Source organism: Oryctolagus cuniculus, chromosome 19 (genome assembly GCF_964237555.1).
Source record: "Oryctolagus cuniculus chromosome 19, mOryCun1.1, whole genome shotgun sequence".
Lineage (NCBI taxonomy): Eukaryota > Metazoa > Chordata > Mammalia > Lagomorpha > Leporidae > Oryctolagus > Oryctolagus cuniculus.
The window spans coordinates 53,417,165-53,433,771 of NC_091450.1; the positions used below are offsets into that span (position 1 = coordinate 53,417,165).

A 16,607-nucleotide genomic window follows, 5' to 3' on the forward strand; every position below is an offset into this window, starting at 1 on the left:
TGGCTTCGTCATGGCCCTGGCTGTTGCCTCCATTTGGGAAGTGAACCAATGAATGGAAGATCTCTTCTCTCTGTAACTCTGCCTTTCAAATACAATAAATAAATCTTCATGGCTGGTGCCATGGCTCACTAGGCTAATCCTCCGCCTGAAGTGCAGGCACTCTGGATTCTAGCTTCTGTCGGGGCACCAAAATCTGTCCCAGTTGCTCCTCTTCCAGTCCAGCTCTCTGCTGTGGCCCAGGAAGGCAGTGGAGGACGGCCCAAGTGCTTGGGCCCTGCACCCGCATTGGAGACCAGGAGAAAGAACCTGGCTCCTGACTTCGAATCGGCTCAGCGTGCCGGCCATGGCAGCCATTTTGGGGTTGAACCAATGGAAGGAAGACCTTTCTCTCTGTCTCTCTCTCTCACTAACTCTGCCTGTCAAAAAAAAATAAATAAATCTATGAGTGTGTGTGTATATATATATATACACACACACATATATGCATATATTATTATATTATATTTATTATATATGTTATGTAATACATAACTATGTTATGTATTACATAACATATATAATAAACATAATTATATAATTTATAACATATAATTATATATTAGAATATATAACATTATACTAGATATTATATATCTTTAATATAATACAATATACAATAATAACTATGTATAATATATAATTATCAGCAAACTCAGTAAGATGTTTAATTTATTTAGAAATTGAATAAATACAAATTTAAGTATGTTTTTTTCATCAGATTCAAAACAACTATTGCAACTGTTGACATTTTGACATATATGAGGCAATGGCCATTGAACAGAATGTGAATTTGCAAAAGAAATCAGTGATGTGTACCAAAAGTCTTAGCAATAAAGATTATGTTTATTGTATACTCTTGTCCCAAATAAGCACTTCCTAAAAAAATCTTTCTATGGAAAAAATAGGTTTCAGAAGGGCCTATGGAAACTTTTTCTTAGGGAAACTTGAGGATAGAAAAGTAAATATCTAACAGTACAGTATTCATTAAATAGTATATGATAAATCCATATGAAGACACATACTGTTTAGCTATAAAATATATTTACATTATTAAGCAAAAAAAAAAAAACCTTGCAGAGCAGAATGTATGATATATATATATCTCCACTATTTTTCAAAAACATGCTTATTTATTTTTTAAATATTGATTTATTTATTTGAAAGAGTTACACAGAGAGAGCAGAGGCAGAGAGAAAGAGAGAGAGAGAGAGAGGTCTTCCACCCACTGGTTCACTCCCCAATTGGCCGCAATGGCCAGAGCTGCGCCGATCCCAAGCCAGGAGCCAGGAGCTTCCTCTGGGTCTCCCACACGGGTGCAGCAGTTGGGCCATCTTTCACTGCTTTCCCAGGCCATAGCAGAAAGCTGGGTCGGAAATGGAGCAGCCAGGTCTTGAACTGGTGGCCATATTGGATGCCAGCGTTTCAGGCCAGGGCGTTAACCTGCTGCACCACAGCACCAGCCCCCAAAACATGTTTATACAGATACATTTCCTCAAGCCTGTGTTACGTGAGCGAAGCCATCTGTTTGACTCACATAAGCGTACCTTAAAAAGATTGTGGAAATGGAATTAAAAGTTAAATTTATTTTGGTTCAAAACATGTTGAAATTTATATATACATGGGTTATTTAAAAAGTTCATGGAAAACATGTATTATGAGAAATACATATTTCAAATGTTATGCACCAACATAAACTTATCTTCTACTTCTAGTTCCCATGAAATTTTGAAATCCATCAGAAAAACATGGTGTTCCTGGGAAATATGTGCCCATTATTTAATATATTGTAGAGATGCTAAATCTGCCTGAAGTTACTAAGAAAGAATGTGGTCGTGATTAGACACTTTTTCATTTAACCTCTCTGCGTTGTAACCGATCGTCACATTTAAAGAAACTATTTCCAGGTGTTGTGCAATCTGTGATACCGAAATCAGAGCAGAGAGTGTCTTCTTGACGCAGCGGCTCACCAACCGGTGCCCTAGGGCCAGTTGAAGGGGCTGCCCGCCAGCAGCGAGTCCCGGGCTAGCCTCTCGGCGGGCGTCTTGCCCACCAGGCACAGGAAGTGGAGCTGCGCAATGAGGGGTGTCTGGAGCGCGCGCAGGGCCGGGCGCACTGGGGCTGGGACGGGTACTGGGCGCGCAATACTCCATGAGAGCCACCTGCGCCTGCTCCTGCAGCCTTTTCTCGCGCTCAGAGGCCGAGAGCGCCATGACTTTGAGGCACCGGACTCCACCGAGTGCCCCTGCAGGCGGCCCATCTCGTCCACCTGCTCCTGGTCCAGGAAGGCCACGCGCGCTCGGCCGGCAGTGGCGCCCTGTGCAGGCAGGGGCAGCGCTAAGAGCAGCCGCGCCACCAGCGTTCTCACCTGGTCCATGCCCAGCGCTGCGCCGCCGTCCGCACCTGCCTCACCTGCAGCTGCGCCATCAGCTCCCACACTGGTTGCCTGAGAAGGAGTCTCTGCCTCCTGCACCTGCCGCGCCCGCAGCTGCACCGGGAACAAGCCTCTGTCCGCCGCCGCTCCAGCACCCAGCCTGGAGGGCTGCTGGAGGAGGCGGCCAGCGCTGCCAGGCAGCGATTGCGGGATGCGGCCGCTCTGCAGCGCTGCGGGGCGGCAGGAGAGAGAGAGAGAGAGAAGGGCAGGGAGAAGACAGCCAGAGCTAGGCTCTCTCAGAGTCCCCCCCACCCCAGCTCCGGGAGATCCCGGGTAGGGAGGGGGCCTGGGGTCTTCCCCAGGTGGGACTGGGAGCTGGGGCCTCGCCCGCAGCAAGCAGGTGAGGTGGGAGGAGGGAAACCGAGGCAGGGAGGGCTGGCTGCCAGGCAGGGCAAATTAAGGAGCCTTAATGAGCCCGCCCACCTGGCCTGATGGAATCCATGAGCTCCAGCCTTGGGCCGGCCTCACGCAGGGCACATTACCAGCCCTGGAGGGGACTCGGGGCTGGAGGTGGGACTGAGTCCTGCGGGGGTGGGAGTCAGCTGTGCAGTAGGAGTGGCCAAATGGGGCCCAAAAGTGCTGCCCTGGTTATAAGCCCCGCCTGCACCACTCCTCCCCCCCATCCTACCCCAGGGCCTTTGCACCTGCTCACCCCCCCTTCTTCAAACCCCCACCCCCAACTCTCCCACCTCCAGCCCAGGCTGGGGCGTGGGGTTCAAATCCCACCCACAACTCCCTCTTTAACACCAACCTCCGAATTAACAAATCTGCTTTAGAGCAGCATTGGCCATGGAGGAAGGGCTACCCTGGTGGCAACTGAAGCCATGGGCTATTTACTGAGGGCCAACTGTACGCAGGGACCCTGGGGCACAACAGTGCACAAGACAAAGAGAGTCCCTGGAGAAGTCATTGGGTTCCAAAGCAAAGTAAGGGGTTGTGAGCTGTGATGGTGGGAAGCCGTGCATGGGGTGGGGGGTGCAGCACGTGGCTGTAGGTGCGCCCACCTGAGGGCCGGGCCAGCGGGATTTCAGATCAGCCACGTGAGAAGAGGGGCACAGGTGAACCCCCCCAAGCTGAAGGGAGTGGCTTTTCCAAGGGGCTCTGAGCCGACTTTATCAGCTTCCCTCACAGACCCAGTGAGGGGGGAGGACTTCGAAAGCGTGAGAGACTGGAGTCAGACCCTGGGAGGAACCGGCAGACAGAAAGCAGGTATGGGGTACGCATTTATCCTGAGGCTGGAACTCCCTCTACCCCTACCCCGAGACCACCAACCCCCCTCCCCGTGTGGAGCCTGGAGAAACTGCAGGGCATTGGAGTTTAGGGCCGCGCTGCTTGGACTGTGTCTGCCCTGGGCCAGGCTGGGGCTTCTGGGGAGGAAACAAGAGTGGGGTCCCCATGGGCTCAGGCTGCCCAGCTCCTGCCTTAAGCAAACAGAGGCAGGGGTGGGAGCAACAGAAACCAAATAAATGTGTGTTTGTGCGTGTGTGTGCATGTATGTGTGTGTGTCTGTGTATTTCTTCAGGACGCAGTGGCCAGGCCTGGGCAGGGGACCGGGCCCTGGCCACAGCTGTAATTGGATTCCTGAGCCAGTACAGGGTGCAATGGCCCTGGTCTTGTGGTTAGCAAGTGCCAACTCCAGGCCCCACCGGCCGACTGCAGGGAGGATGGGGGCCGCTCACCCTCCTTCCGCAGGCAGCAGGGCTGGGGTGCCATTCACCCACCTACCGCACGCCCCCACCAGACTGCAGCGGGGCTGGGGGCCACTCACCCTCCTTCTGCACAACCCCCCTGGAAGCACTTCTTGAGCCGGCAGGACTGGCACTGGTCACGCTGATGTTGGTCCATCTGACAGTCCCAATTGGACCTGCAGGTGTAGCAGTGTTAGGAGCCAATTGTCTAATGAATATACAGTGTGTGTGTTTTTAAAGCCTGATAATTTTAGACATAACTTTCTCCACGTTTTATATTCCTATATTTTAGTTTTCATGTATCCATTTGAAAGGCAGAGAGTAATTCTACTGTGTGTGTGGCAGGAACCCAATTCCTTGAGCCCTCCTGTGCTGCCTCCCAGCATCTGCATTAGCAGGAAGTTGAAGACAGAAATGGAAACAACACTCAGAAGCCCTCATTCCATTGTAGCAAGGTTGTCTCAAGGGGATTCTTAACCACTTGGCCAAATGCTCGCTCCTGCTTACTACTTTTTAAACACCACTCTCTTACATTACATAGGCCCAGGATCACAAAAATTACCAATTCCAATGTTGGCAAAGCCAATGAAAATGGAGCTCTCACAAAGAAAATGAAAGCCAAGCAAATTATTTAATTAGAAGTATTAGCTTGAATAAAATAATACTTTGAGTTTCGTGTTTCATCAGGTTAGATAAGTGATGGATTTTCAATAGCAATATACACTGAACATAAAAAAGATGTACAAATATTTTCAACCATCAGTATTACACATTTGCAAAAGCAGTGGATGCTTGACTAGTTCTACAAACATGTGTTCCAAAATCATGTGATTAGTCTTTAAATAAAGGAAATGAATGTTTATCTCAATGAACCATTTCCAAAAGGGCAGAAATACAAAATAAAGCCCCTAACATGAACTGGATATGACAATAATTATCTTTGAAAATTCATTTTGTTTTAAGAACTGTTTCTGAAAACTATATTTTTTAAAAAGTAAACAATATTTTAATGGGGAATTACTAACCATGATATAATAAAATATTTTCTGGAATTCTTGATCACAGTTTGAAACCAGATTTAATTTAAAAAGTTACTAAAGGTGGGAAATAAGTCATACAAGAAAAACTATTTTTAATTTTTAAATGTATCTATATCTTTAAGCATATCAAATGTCAAAATGAGATTATTGAGAAAACACATGGTAATAGAGAATTATTAGATTTATTTCAAAAATTCTTATTGAATTTTTAATCGGCTCTCAAAACTTGATGTAGCAATCTATTTTTTCTGGGACCACGTTTGTTCCTTTGTCCAGGCCTGTTAGCATTATTTGGCAAAAGTTGAACGTTGAGGTACACGTGAGAGAATTATTACTCAATTTTCCTGGCCAGTTTTAGGTAAGAAATCAGGAAACAACCACAACCACCACAACAAACACCACTTTCTCAAGAGCATTTGCAGATCAGTTCTGCAGACTTCAAACGTTTTCAGGTTTGGAATGTTTAGACTACTGCTCTCATGCTAAATTCTCTGTGGCTTTCTTTCTATTTCTGAATTGCTTTTTACAAACAGAATGCAGCATAAGGAACTGACAGCAAAATACACTGTTCCCCAGATGGTTCAAATAATAACTATGCCAATTGTTTGTAATTATATTGCAAACATTATATTTTCACCTAAGTATCACTTACCGCAAATGTTAACTGAATTGTTTTATAGAATTGTTTTTTAAGATTTATTTTCTTTGAAAGTCAGAGTTATTCTACAAAAAGAAATAGATATCTTCAATACAAGCATAATTTTTATTCCTTCAAGTGATTGATAGAAAAGTATGTTTTGTACCTTCAATTTGAACAGGATCTCCCCAAAATTAGATATATTGTTTACCAGTGTGATAAAATGTATTTCACAAAGAGAAAATATGATACAAAAATATAATTTACTTTATTTCTTGAATACTCATATATGTCTTTCTAGACTAAGAATAGAATCAACATGTTTTTGTCAATCTAATCATTCTGAAACAAAATCAAATAATGAGTAATTTGGAAATGTTTATGAATTATTTTTCTGTTTATTTCTATGGGGGAAGGAGGAATGATGGTAATGTTTCCAAATTCTTCTGGTTAAATGTGGAACAGTTAAAAAATAACATGATATAGTTGTAAGTAGGTCTTAGGCAAAAAATGCATGTGCAACCATGCATGACATGAAATGTATTAAGTTAATACAATCCTTGACTTTTTTTTTTTAACAGGCAGAGTGGACAGTGAGAGAGAGAGACAGAGAGAAAGGTCTTTCTTTTTCCGTTGGTTCACCCCCACAGTAGCCGGGATCCAGGTGCTTCTCCTGGTCTCCTGGGTGGGTGCAGGGCCCAAGCACTTGGACCATCCTCCACTGCCTTCCTGGGCCATAGCAGAGAGCTGAACAGGAAGAGGAGCAACCAGGACAGAACTGGCACCCTGACTGGGACTAGAACCCAGTGTGCTGGCGCTGCAGGTGGAGGATTAGCCTATTGAGCCACAGCGCCAGCCTATAGTCATTGACTTCTGATACCTGTGGTGTCCATTCCAATGAAGATTCTGATTGGCTAGCTCATGGTAACATCAAGGACTCTGGTTGGTGTGACTTTAAAACAACTATTGGATTGATTCACATATGTTAAACATAAATTTTAAAATATATGACTACTTTACTTATTAGTTGTGGCAGTTAGTGTTACCTTTTCCCTTTTCTCTTTGCTTTGTAAAACACACAAAAACATAAATTTGCCATATTCTTCAAATTAAGAAAATGGTTTACTGTATGATGATGTTTAGATTCTCTTTGATCACCCAAGGATTGATTTTTTTCTTGCCATAATAAATCTACAAATGAAAACCTGTGACTAATTAATGATCTTGATCTAAATTAGCACAGAGCAGATGAGTCTGGGGCACTCTTAGATATGAATATTAAAATCTATAGAAATTAAAGAAATTGCAATGGGGAGACCAAAATTATTTATAAAGGATCATTTATTAAACATTTTTCACAAAATACAAAGATGGTTGTTCTGCAAGAATACATCACATATTAAAAAATAATGTGTTTTTACTGAATTTAATTTGAAGACATTCAGAATTGTTTTGTCTATCCCCTTGGGGAGCCCATTTGGCTTTGCTCCTTGTCTGACACCATTTCTAAGAAGGAAGAAACATTTTCTTGTTAATTAAGTCATATTCATAACAGCTTTAATTTTATAGAAATAAAATCAGGGGCGGGCGCCGCGGCTCACTAGGCTAATCCTCCGCCTAGCGGCGCCGGCACACCGGGTTCTAGTCCCAGTCGGGGCGCCGGATTCTGTCCCAGTTACCCCTCTTCCAGGCCAGCCCTCTGCTGTGGCCAGGGAGTGCAGTGGAGGATGGCCCAGGTGCTTGGGCCCTGCACCCCATGGGAGACCAGGAAAAGCACCTGGCTCCTGGCTCCTGCTATCGGATCAGCGCGGTGCGCCGGCCGCAGCGCGCCGGCCGCGGTGGCCATTGGAGGGTGAACCAACGGCAAAGGAGGACCTTTCTCTCTGTCTCTCTCTCTCACTGTCCACTCTGCCTGTCAAAAAAATAAAATAAAATAAAATCAGACAGTGTCTGCCACAACAAAGCTCTCTCCACAAAGTAACTGATATGCCTATGATCCTATTTTTTTTTCAAGCTACAAGATAGGACGAATCAAGGAGGAGCTAGGTAAATTGTATAATAACATATTAGCAGCAGTGATAGTAAATGCAACATAATGTTTGTTTTGTCTGTGGTACAAGAATATGTCATATCAGACTACTGTATGTTTCTCTACTTGTACACAAGTAAGTGCATACGGATTGTCTCAGAATGACACATGCATAAAAAGGCAGGAAGCTGGCCTGGCTGGCATTATCAGTGCCTATTTTCATCAGCTAATATGAATGAATTGCTAAAATTAGTGAAGACAGGAAAATGACTTAAGGATAATATATACAGAGTTAAACTGCATCCTTTTTTAAAAATCTATTTGAGTGATCTCAGGCACTTTTGCTGTTCAGGATAAAAGGTTTTATGTTTTATTCTTGATGGCGATTTCTCAGTGCAAGCAAAAGCAAATACCTGCCCACTGTCATAAACATGAACTCGTACATTTGAGAATTTAAAGCAAGTTCATCTTCAATGTTTTCACTCTGGAAGCATCTCGTGTAGAAATGTGTCATAATTTGTTCTTAGTACCCATTTAATTTTTCAGTTCAAGCAAAGGCAAACATACCTGCTCACTGTCATACACACAACCAAACATCTCTGGACTATTCAAAGAAAATTCACCTTCTGATTTTCATCATGGAAGCATCTTTGATAAGTGGCACTTCCTTCCTCTATAAATCATGCAAAACAGACCCATGATGCCTGAATTTAATAATATTAAAAATCATGGCCATGACCATCTCTCTGTGTAAACTCTGTTGGGTAAGGCTTGCCATCATGGTGCTTCTTTCCTGAGAATGAAGCTGGTCCTGTCTGTGTGGATCATAAGTGTGCATGCTCTGAGCTGTGGTCGCCGTTGTGGCTGTCTTCATTGTCCAGAGAGTCCCCTGTTTGCTGGAGCATGGCTGCACCGATCCCTGACAGCTCTGAAGGGAGCAGGGTTCCTTTCTTCACGTTCACCAGTTCCTTTTCTCAGGCAGCAGTGCCCGGCTGGCCCAATTTTACCCTCTTCCACTTCATCCTTCTGTTCTGGAACCACACTTTCACCTTGGACAAAGAAAGGAAACACACGAAGCAAAACAGAACATTAAATTCAAGTGCTTTCTCCTTTTGGTCTGCCTAGGAGAACCAGATTCTCAAAGGTTTACATGAAGACACCATGGAAGAGGGTAAATATAAAAATAATCCCACCCTGAGTTTAATCAGGTTGCATGTTTGTGATAATAATTTATAAACATTCACAAGATGCACACAAATGATTACCTTTCATATTTAACAACAAAGGGAATTCATTGTAGTATTACCTCACAGTTTTTGCTTTATGGATTTAAAAATTAAAAATCACAATAATAAAGAGAAGTAGACAAGAAAGGGCTTATCATTCAAGATGTCTCCAAGGTATTTGGTTCTGCTCTTGCATGATAAACCTGTGATGGGACCTATGTGGATACATAGTCAGGAGCTGCATCAATAGGTTGAATGTTATGTGAATGTTCATCTTAACACACTAATGTGAAAAAAAAAAAACTGTTTTCCAAGGTTGTATCAGTTTAGTTTTCTTATTCATTCCAGGGCATAAAAGTTCAAGTTCACCCAAATCTTTGCCGGCATTTGGATTTACCAGGTTCAACTTTTTTTTTTACAACACAATGACAATAAATGTTGTCTTACTGTGCTTTTATTTTGCCTTTCCTGTTTTCTAATGGAGTCAAGTATCTTTGAAGAGTTTAGGATCCAGAGTTGGTGTCCATGTCCCATGTTGGAGCACCAGGAGTCCTGGCTGCTCTGTGTCCAATTCACTCCCTGCTGCTGCACCTGGGAAGTGCTGCCATTTGGGGAGTGAGCTGATGTATGGAAGGCCTCTCTCTCTCATTTCTCATAGATAAATTAACTTTGTTTTTTAAAAAAATAATGGCCCACTGTAGTGCTTCTATGAAATACCTCCCTGTATCTGGTATGAATTCTTTTTAAAATTAATCTTACTCTTTATGGACTTTAAAATGTCTGAGTCCTAATTTAATACCTTCAGTTGTATGGAAGCTACTATCTTCTCTGTTTGTGCCCTCCCCTTTTCTTGGAGTATTTGTTGATGATCAGAAGCTCTTAATGTATTTATATTTACACACTGTTTCTTTAATGGTTAGAGCTATTGAAGCATACTCTCTGCTGAGGCCACAAATGTATTCTACATCTTCCAAGAGTTTAAGGTTTGCATTTCAAATTGAACCTGTCAAACCAGGAAGTATTGATTTTAGTATGTAGAGGAAAGCAAATGCTTCGATTTATTCTGTATGAATAACAAGTTGTTCTTGGGGCCGGTGCTGTGGTGCAGCGGGTTAACACCCTGGCCTTAAGCACCAGCATCCCATATGGTGCCAGTTCGAGACCTGGCTGCTCCACTTTTGATCCAGCTCTCTGCTGTGGCCTGCAAAAGCAGAAGATGGCCCAAGTCCTTGGGCCCCTGTACCCATGGAGAAGATTGGGAAGAAGCTCCTGGCTCCTGGCTTCGAATCAATGCAGCTCCAGCCATTGCAGCCAACTGGGAAGTGAGCCAGTGGATGGGAGACCTCTTTCGCTCTCTCTCTGCCTCCCCTCTCTCTGTGTAACTTTCAAATAAATAAATAAATAAATATTTAAAAAGAACAAGTTGTTCTAGGTAGCTTTTTACAAAAGTCACCATTTTCTCAGTGATCACTGTTTCAATTCCATCATCAATAAAGCTTCCATGTAGAAAGTGGCTTCAAAAAGCTCACAGAAAATGGAATTAAATGATAACTTCTTGTGTTCCAAGAGGTTTCTGAGGTTTTTTTTTTCAAGATTTATTTTATTTATTTGAAAGTTATGCTAATGGAGACAGAAAGAGAAACAGAGAAAGAAAAATCTTCCATCTGTTGGTTCACTCCCCCAGTCAGATGAGCCCACAACCACGTCTGGGTCTCCCATGTGGGTGGCAGGGAGTAAGTACTCAGGGCATTGTCTGCTGCTCTCCCAGGTGCATTAGAAGGGAGTTGAATCTGAAGCAGAGCAGCCAGAACTCAGACTGGTGCTCCACATGGCATGCTGTGTTACAAACAGAGGCTCAGTGCCCTGCACAACAGCACTGGCCCCATCCATGAGCTTTTGAAGGCCTCTCATATGCACAGCTTTCTGCTCTACTCTGTTCTGTCCCTGGGTCAGTTTTTACCTGTGAGAACATCATATTTTCATTCTTGCTGTAATTTTGTGCCAGATCTTTGTATCTGATAGGGACAGGTCTGCTTCACCACCAAATATATTTCATTCTCCTACACCAAATATATTTTGAATGTTCTGCATTTTTTTTTATTTTTTTTTGGACAGGCAGAGTGGACAGAGAGAGACAGAGAGAAAGGTCTTCATTTGCCGTTGGTTCACCCTCCAATGGCTGCCATGGCCAGCCGGTGCACTGCACTGATCCGATAGCAGGAGCCAGGTGCTTCTCCTGGTCTCCCATGGGGTGCAGGGACCAAGCACTTGGGCCATCCTCCACTGCATTCCTGGGCCACAGCAGAGAGCTGGCCTGGAAGAGGGGCAACCAGGACAGAATCCGGCACCCCGACTGGAACTAGAACCCGGTGTGCCAGCGCCGATAGGTGGAGGATTAGCCTACTGAGCTGCGGCGCTGGCCTCTGCATTTTTATATTTGAAATAATCTCAATTTCTGTGAATACACAGTGCCAATGGGAATGTGATGAGAAATAACTCAAATTTCCAAAGACATATTTATATCTGCAACCTTCAAATTACATGATTCATAAAAGTTAGTATAAATTCCTTAGACATTTACACAATTAAATATTGAAATTGAGATGATTCTTAACTAGGGATTGTCACTGCTTTCACTGCTGGGCTCAATTAACATCATGTCTCATTTATTACCTATCTATACACTAGTCCATTTGACAAAAATAATACAATATAGTAAAAATTTGATTTAAAGTTCAGTGGTGAGGGGCCAGCACTATGGCATAGCATGTAAAGCCACCACCTGAAGTGCCAACATCCCACACGGGTGCCAGTTCAAGTCCTGGTCACTCCACTTACAATTCAGCTCTCTGCTATGGCCTGAGAAAGCAGTGGAAGATGGCCCAAGTTGTTGGGCCCTGCACCCATGTGGGAGACCCAGAAGAAGATCCAGACTCCTGGCTTCAGATTGGCTCAGCTCTGGCCATTGCTGCCATTTGGGGAGTGAAATAGCGGATGGAAGACCTCTCTCTCTCTCTCTCTGTCAGTCTCTCTCTCCCTCTCTCTCTCCCTCTTTCTCTCTCTGCCTCTGCCTCTCTGTAACTCTCTGCCTTTCAAATATAAAATAAATCATTAAAAAATATTTGATGAGAACTGACATTATTTCTGCTTACTACTCATAAGGATCACTACATGCATCATGTTACAGCATATGTGCTACATGTGCTTTATTTCTAATACACTTTCCCCTCATGTTGTGAACATTATTTCTATGTTATAAATGAGACAATTGAGGTAAAGTTTACATGAGCATGACACAGATGGAAACTCTAACCCCAGGATTTAATCTAACACCAGGATTTAAACACCTACGTCTTTATCTGGCTCCAGAATTGGGGTTTGGTTTTTTTATTTGAATTCTATCTCAAACTCCCGTTTTTAGAGCATTCAGGATAAGAAGGTAAAGTACAGGATTGTGAAATGCATGAGCACCATCCATATGGTGACTCTCATTCACGTAATTCCTCTACTTGCTGTGACTGGGTTGGTAAATGGGGCGCTATTTTCCTGCCCTGTACTTTAGGTAATTACACTACTCAGCCTAATCACCGTGTGAGCTTGACAGTGCAGGTTACATTAGATCTGTTGCACATGAGCTGGGTACTACTCTTGGCTTCACTTCTGAGTTTTTGTGTGAATTTGGGAAAACCACACTTTTCTCTGTCTCAATTTTCATATTTCTGATATTGGAATAATGAGGCTTTCAAGATTCTCCATAGGATAGTTTCTCCATTGACCATTCCAGATGGGGAAAAAAAAAAAAAAACATGTAAGTCATCATCATAATCACTGTCACCAAGACTGAAATGTTCATGCAAAATAATCTTGACAGGAAACAAAAAATGGGAGGAATAGAGTTATTGAAATCCATGTTTATGTTCTTCTCTAGGAGAGGAGGTACAGTAGTTCTGTAATACCAGCATCCATCTGTCATGTGCAATTTCACGTGAGAAAATTCTAAGAATGTAGGGATTTTAGGAATACGACTTTGTATTTAAAAGAAAGTATGTCCGTTCATTTTCTTTCTCATCATATGACATTTTACCATTTAATTTTTAAAAATTATTTGTTTTTATTCATTTGAAAGGCAGAATGAGACAGTGAGAGTGAAAGAGATTATCTTCCATCTCTTGGTTCACTCCCCATAACCACAGGAGCCAGGAGTGGGCCATACCATAGTCAAGAGCCAAGAACTCCACCTGGGTCTCCCACCTGGGTGGTAGGGACCCAAGTAATTCAGCCATCAACTGATGCCTCCCAGGGTGAGCATTAGCAGGAAGTTGTATAGGAAGTGGAGGTGTTATTGGAATCCAGGCACTTTGCACATTTGCATTTAATGTGTATAATATCTGGTCTCCTAGGCTTTACATTAGAGAAGAAAACAAATTATATATGAATCTATAGTGTCTCATAATTTCCTAAGGTGGCCACAGTGAATTAGGTTAATGGGAAGCTGAATCTATATAATGTCATAATCCATATTTATATTGTACCATAAATGTATGACTTTTGTAGAAACAAGCAACCATAACACCAAACATCTGGATGAAATCTGAAAATTTCAGTGACATATCCAGATATCTCTACACATCTGGAATTTTTAGATTTAATGTTCCAACTGCTTCCATTTTTGTCTGGGCACTTGAAACACTGTAGACACTGTCTAACAAATATTTATTCACATCATAAAGATGTGAAAACATGGAAAGAATCTTTGTAAAAATATAATTTTCAAATTTAATCCTATCCCAGTGATTAAAGTGGCTCTGGCAGTTAATGTAGACAACCCAATGTCAACAGGCCCTGCAGACTTAACCAAGTAGTTCAACGGCAAAGCGGGGAGTTGAAGTGAAGAATTCGAACCAAGGATGCTTTAAGGTAAGAATGAAAAAGAAAGAAAAGAAAGCCTCTCCACTTCTCCTGCCTGCAAGGATAGACATATGTCTGCCTGCCAGTGGGGTCCCTCAGCTAGTTCCAAGCCACCAGTGAACTCTGCTCTGCAGATCTGCAGCTGTGCGTTGAGGTTGGGGGTGCTTGATGGAAGGAGTATAGGGATAGAATACATTGCATGACTAACAATTGAAACCCTATTTATTGGGCTGCCTCTTGCCTTTATCATTGATTTGAGCACAAAGCTGGTGATAGATGAATCATTTTTCTGTCTCTATAGTTTTCAGTTCTGAAACTTGTTTTTCCCCTTTACAAATCAATCTTGTAAAACAGGCTCTTTGATGTAGTCATACAAGTTTTACTATCCCACTTTTTTTTGCATCTTTATTTATTTCAAACACACACATATGGAGAGGGCAACAAAGAGGGATCTCCCACACAGTGGATCACTCTCCAAATGCTAGCTACTGCCGAGGCTGGGACAGGTTGAACCAGGAACAAAGAATTCAGTCATATATCCCAAATGTGTGGCAGAGACTCAACAACTTGAGATTTCACCTGCTGCCTCCCAGGATGTGCATTAACCAGGACACTGGAATCAGGAATGGAGGTAGGACTTCAACCCAGTCACTCTAATTTGAGATTGCAGGTGTCCCAAGCAGAGTCTTAATCTCTACACCAAATGCCTCCCTCCACATGTTTTTAAGAAAACTGAATACTCAACAGCTATTGTGAGCCATGGATAAATAACATGTTGAACAATAAATAACTCTTGTTGTGACAAATAAAATTTGATGTAAGAAATGTTAATCTCTTGATATTATTAAAACCAATCTTATGAAATCTCATTCTTCTTTCCAAAAAAATGAACCAAAGTAATAATTCATGTGATGAGCAAAGTTGCTAGAAGTTTCATTCCTTTTAACTTGATCTTTTTGAAATGTCACAGCCATAATAAGTGCTAATAATTTCTTCTTACCTGATGAAGTTCAATGAAAATTACTTATTTCATTAACATTTAATTACAATGGAAACATGCTACTTCGAATAACCACATTTCCATACAAGGTGAAAAAATACATACTGCTTTTAGTTATTCAAAGTGAAATATCATTTATATGTGACTTTAGCAAATTGAGTGAAAATATCAAAACTAAGTTACTTGTTTTTTTCCTTTACTTTGTTATAAAATTCCTAGCTGGTATTAACTGAAGATATGAAATCTTTGTATTCAAAGCAATTACTTTATTTCTGTCTTTTTCTTTTTTTTAACTTTAATATAATAAATATAAATTTTCAAAGTACAGCTTATGGATTACAGTGGCTTTTTCCCCTCATAACTTCCCTCCCACCCGCAACCCTCCCATCTCCCACTCCCTCTCCCATTCCATTCACATCAAGATTCATTTTCAATTATCTTTATATGCAGAAGATCAATTTAGTATGTATTAAGTTAAGATTTCAACAGTTTGCACCCACACAGAAACACAAAGTATAAAGTACTGTTTGAGTACTAGTTATACCATTAATCCACATTTCTGTCTTTTTCAAACTAACAAGACCAACTAGAATGACAGCTTTTTTTCTCTTATCATCTTGCCTAATCTCTCAATGATGTTTAAAAGCAATTAGAGAGCTGAGGAGGCAAGATGGCGGAATGGGAAGGGAGCACACTGATAGTCCGGGGAGAGACAGTTTAATAAGAGTGGAGATACTGCAGATTCAAGGAAGAGTAGGGGAGGAAACAGCAGAAGAAACTCTTCCAGAATGCGTGATTCACAGCGGACCTGCGTGGAGAGTGTGGGAGCCCACAGTTCGGGACACCAGCGGCAGACTCAACACACCAGCACTGGAACGTGAGGTGAGCCGAACCTCAATAGCCCGAGATACCGGCAGGCAAGCAGAGAGAGGAGACTAGAGGGGATGACCCCCAGGGTCTGGAAGAGAGAGAGAAGAGAAAAAAAAGGTGACTGGTACGGACACGGGTTTCTCTCTGCTCACCTCTCAAGGGCGAGCAAGACAAAGAGCAGGTGCCATCTTGGACATATGTCATAAGCAGAGCGACCTCAGGTCTGCACCGGCCCTGGGCCTAGCAGAAAAACCTGACTCTGGGCGGGGCAAATTAACAGGAGATTAGGACCTAGTAAATTTGTGGTGCTACTGAACTGAGACTGTGAAAAAAGAGACGGTGGGGGAAAGAACTCACAGAATTCACATGAGTACTCTCCAGAGACGCTACAATTCCGTAACTTTGGCAACCCAGTGGGAGACTGAAGGAGAATTTGAGCCCACCCTGAGGGCAGAACAGATTCCCTGGGTGGTCCTTGGGAAAGAGCTTCCAATCTCTGGCTCCTGTGGGTATATCATTTGCCTGCTAACTACCTCCAACTTCATTCAGCTGTGCGGAATTACTTCCCTTTTGAATCAAAAAAAAAAAAAAGAAAGAGAGAGAGAGATCTACCACACCTAACCTGGGAGTGTCACCTTTGGCACACCAAACAGAGCTCTCAGGCCACACCCATCTCAAGCCTCTAAGGCTCCATCAAAAACAGACAGTCCATTTAATCTAGAGTCATAGTATAACAAGA

At 42.6% G+C, this 16,607-nt stretch overlaps 1 long non-coding RNA gene across 1 annotated transcript in view; it reads right to left on the reverse strand.

Annotated features, from left to right (window-relative positions):
- Positions 1–7,161: 7,161 nt before the first annotated feature.
- LOC138846918 (uncharacterized) overlaps positions 7,162–16,607 on the reverse strand; it is a 28,328-nt gene continuing 18,882 nt past the window's right edge. Inside the window, exon 2 of the long non-coding RNA XR_011384423.1 lies at positions 7,162–8,913. This is a non-coding gene — a long non-coding RNA (uncharacterized lncRNA). The remainder of the gene's footprint in view (positions 8,914–16,607) is intronic.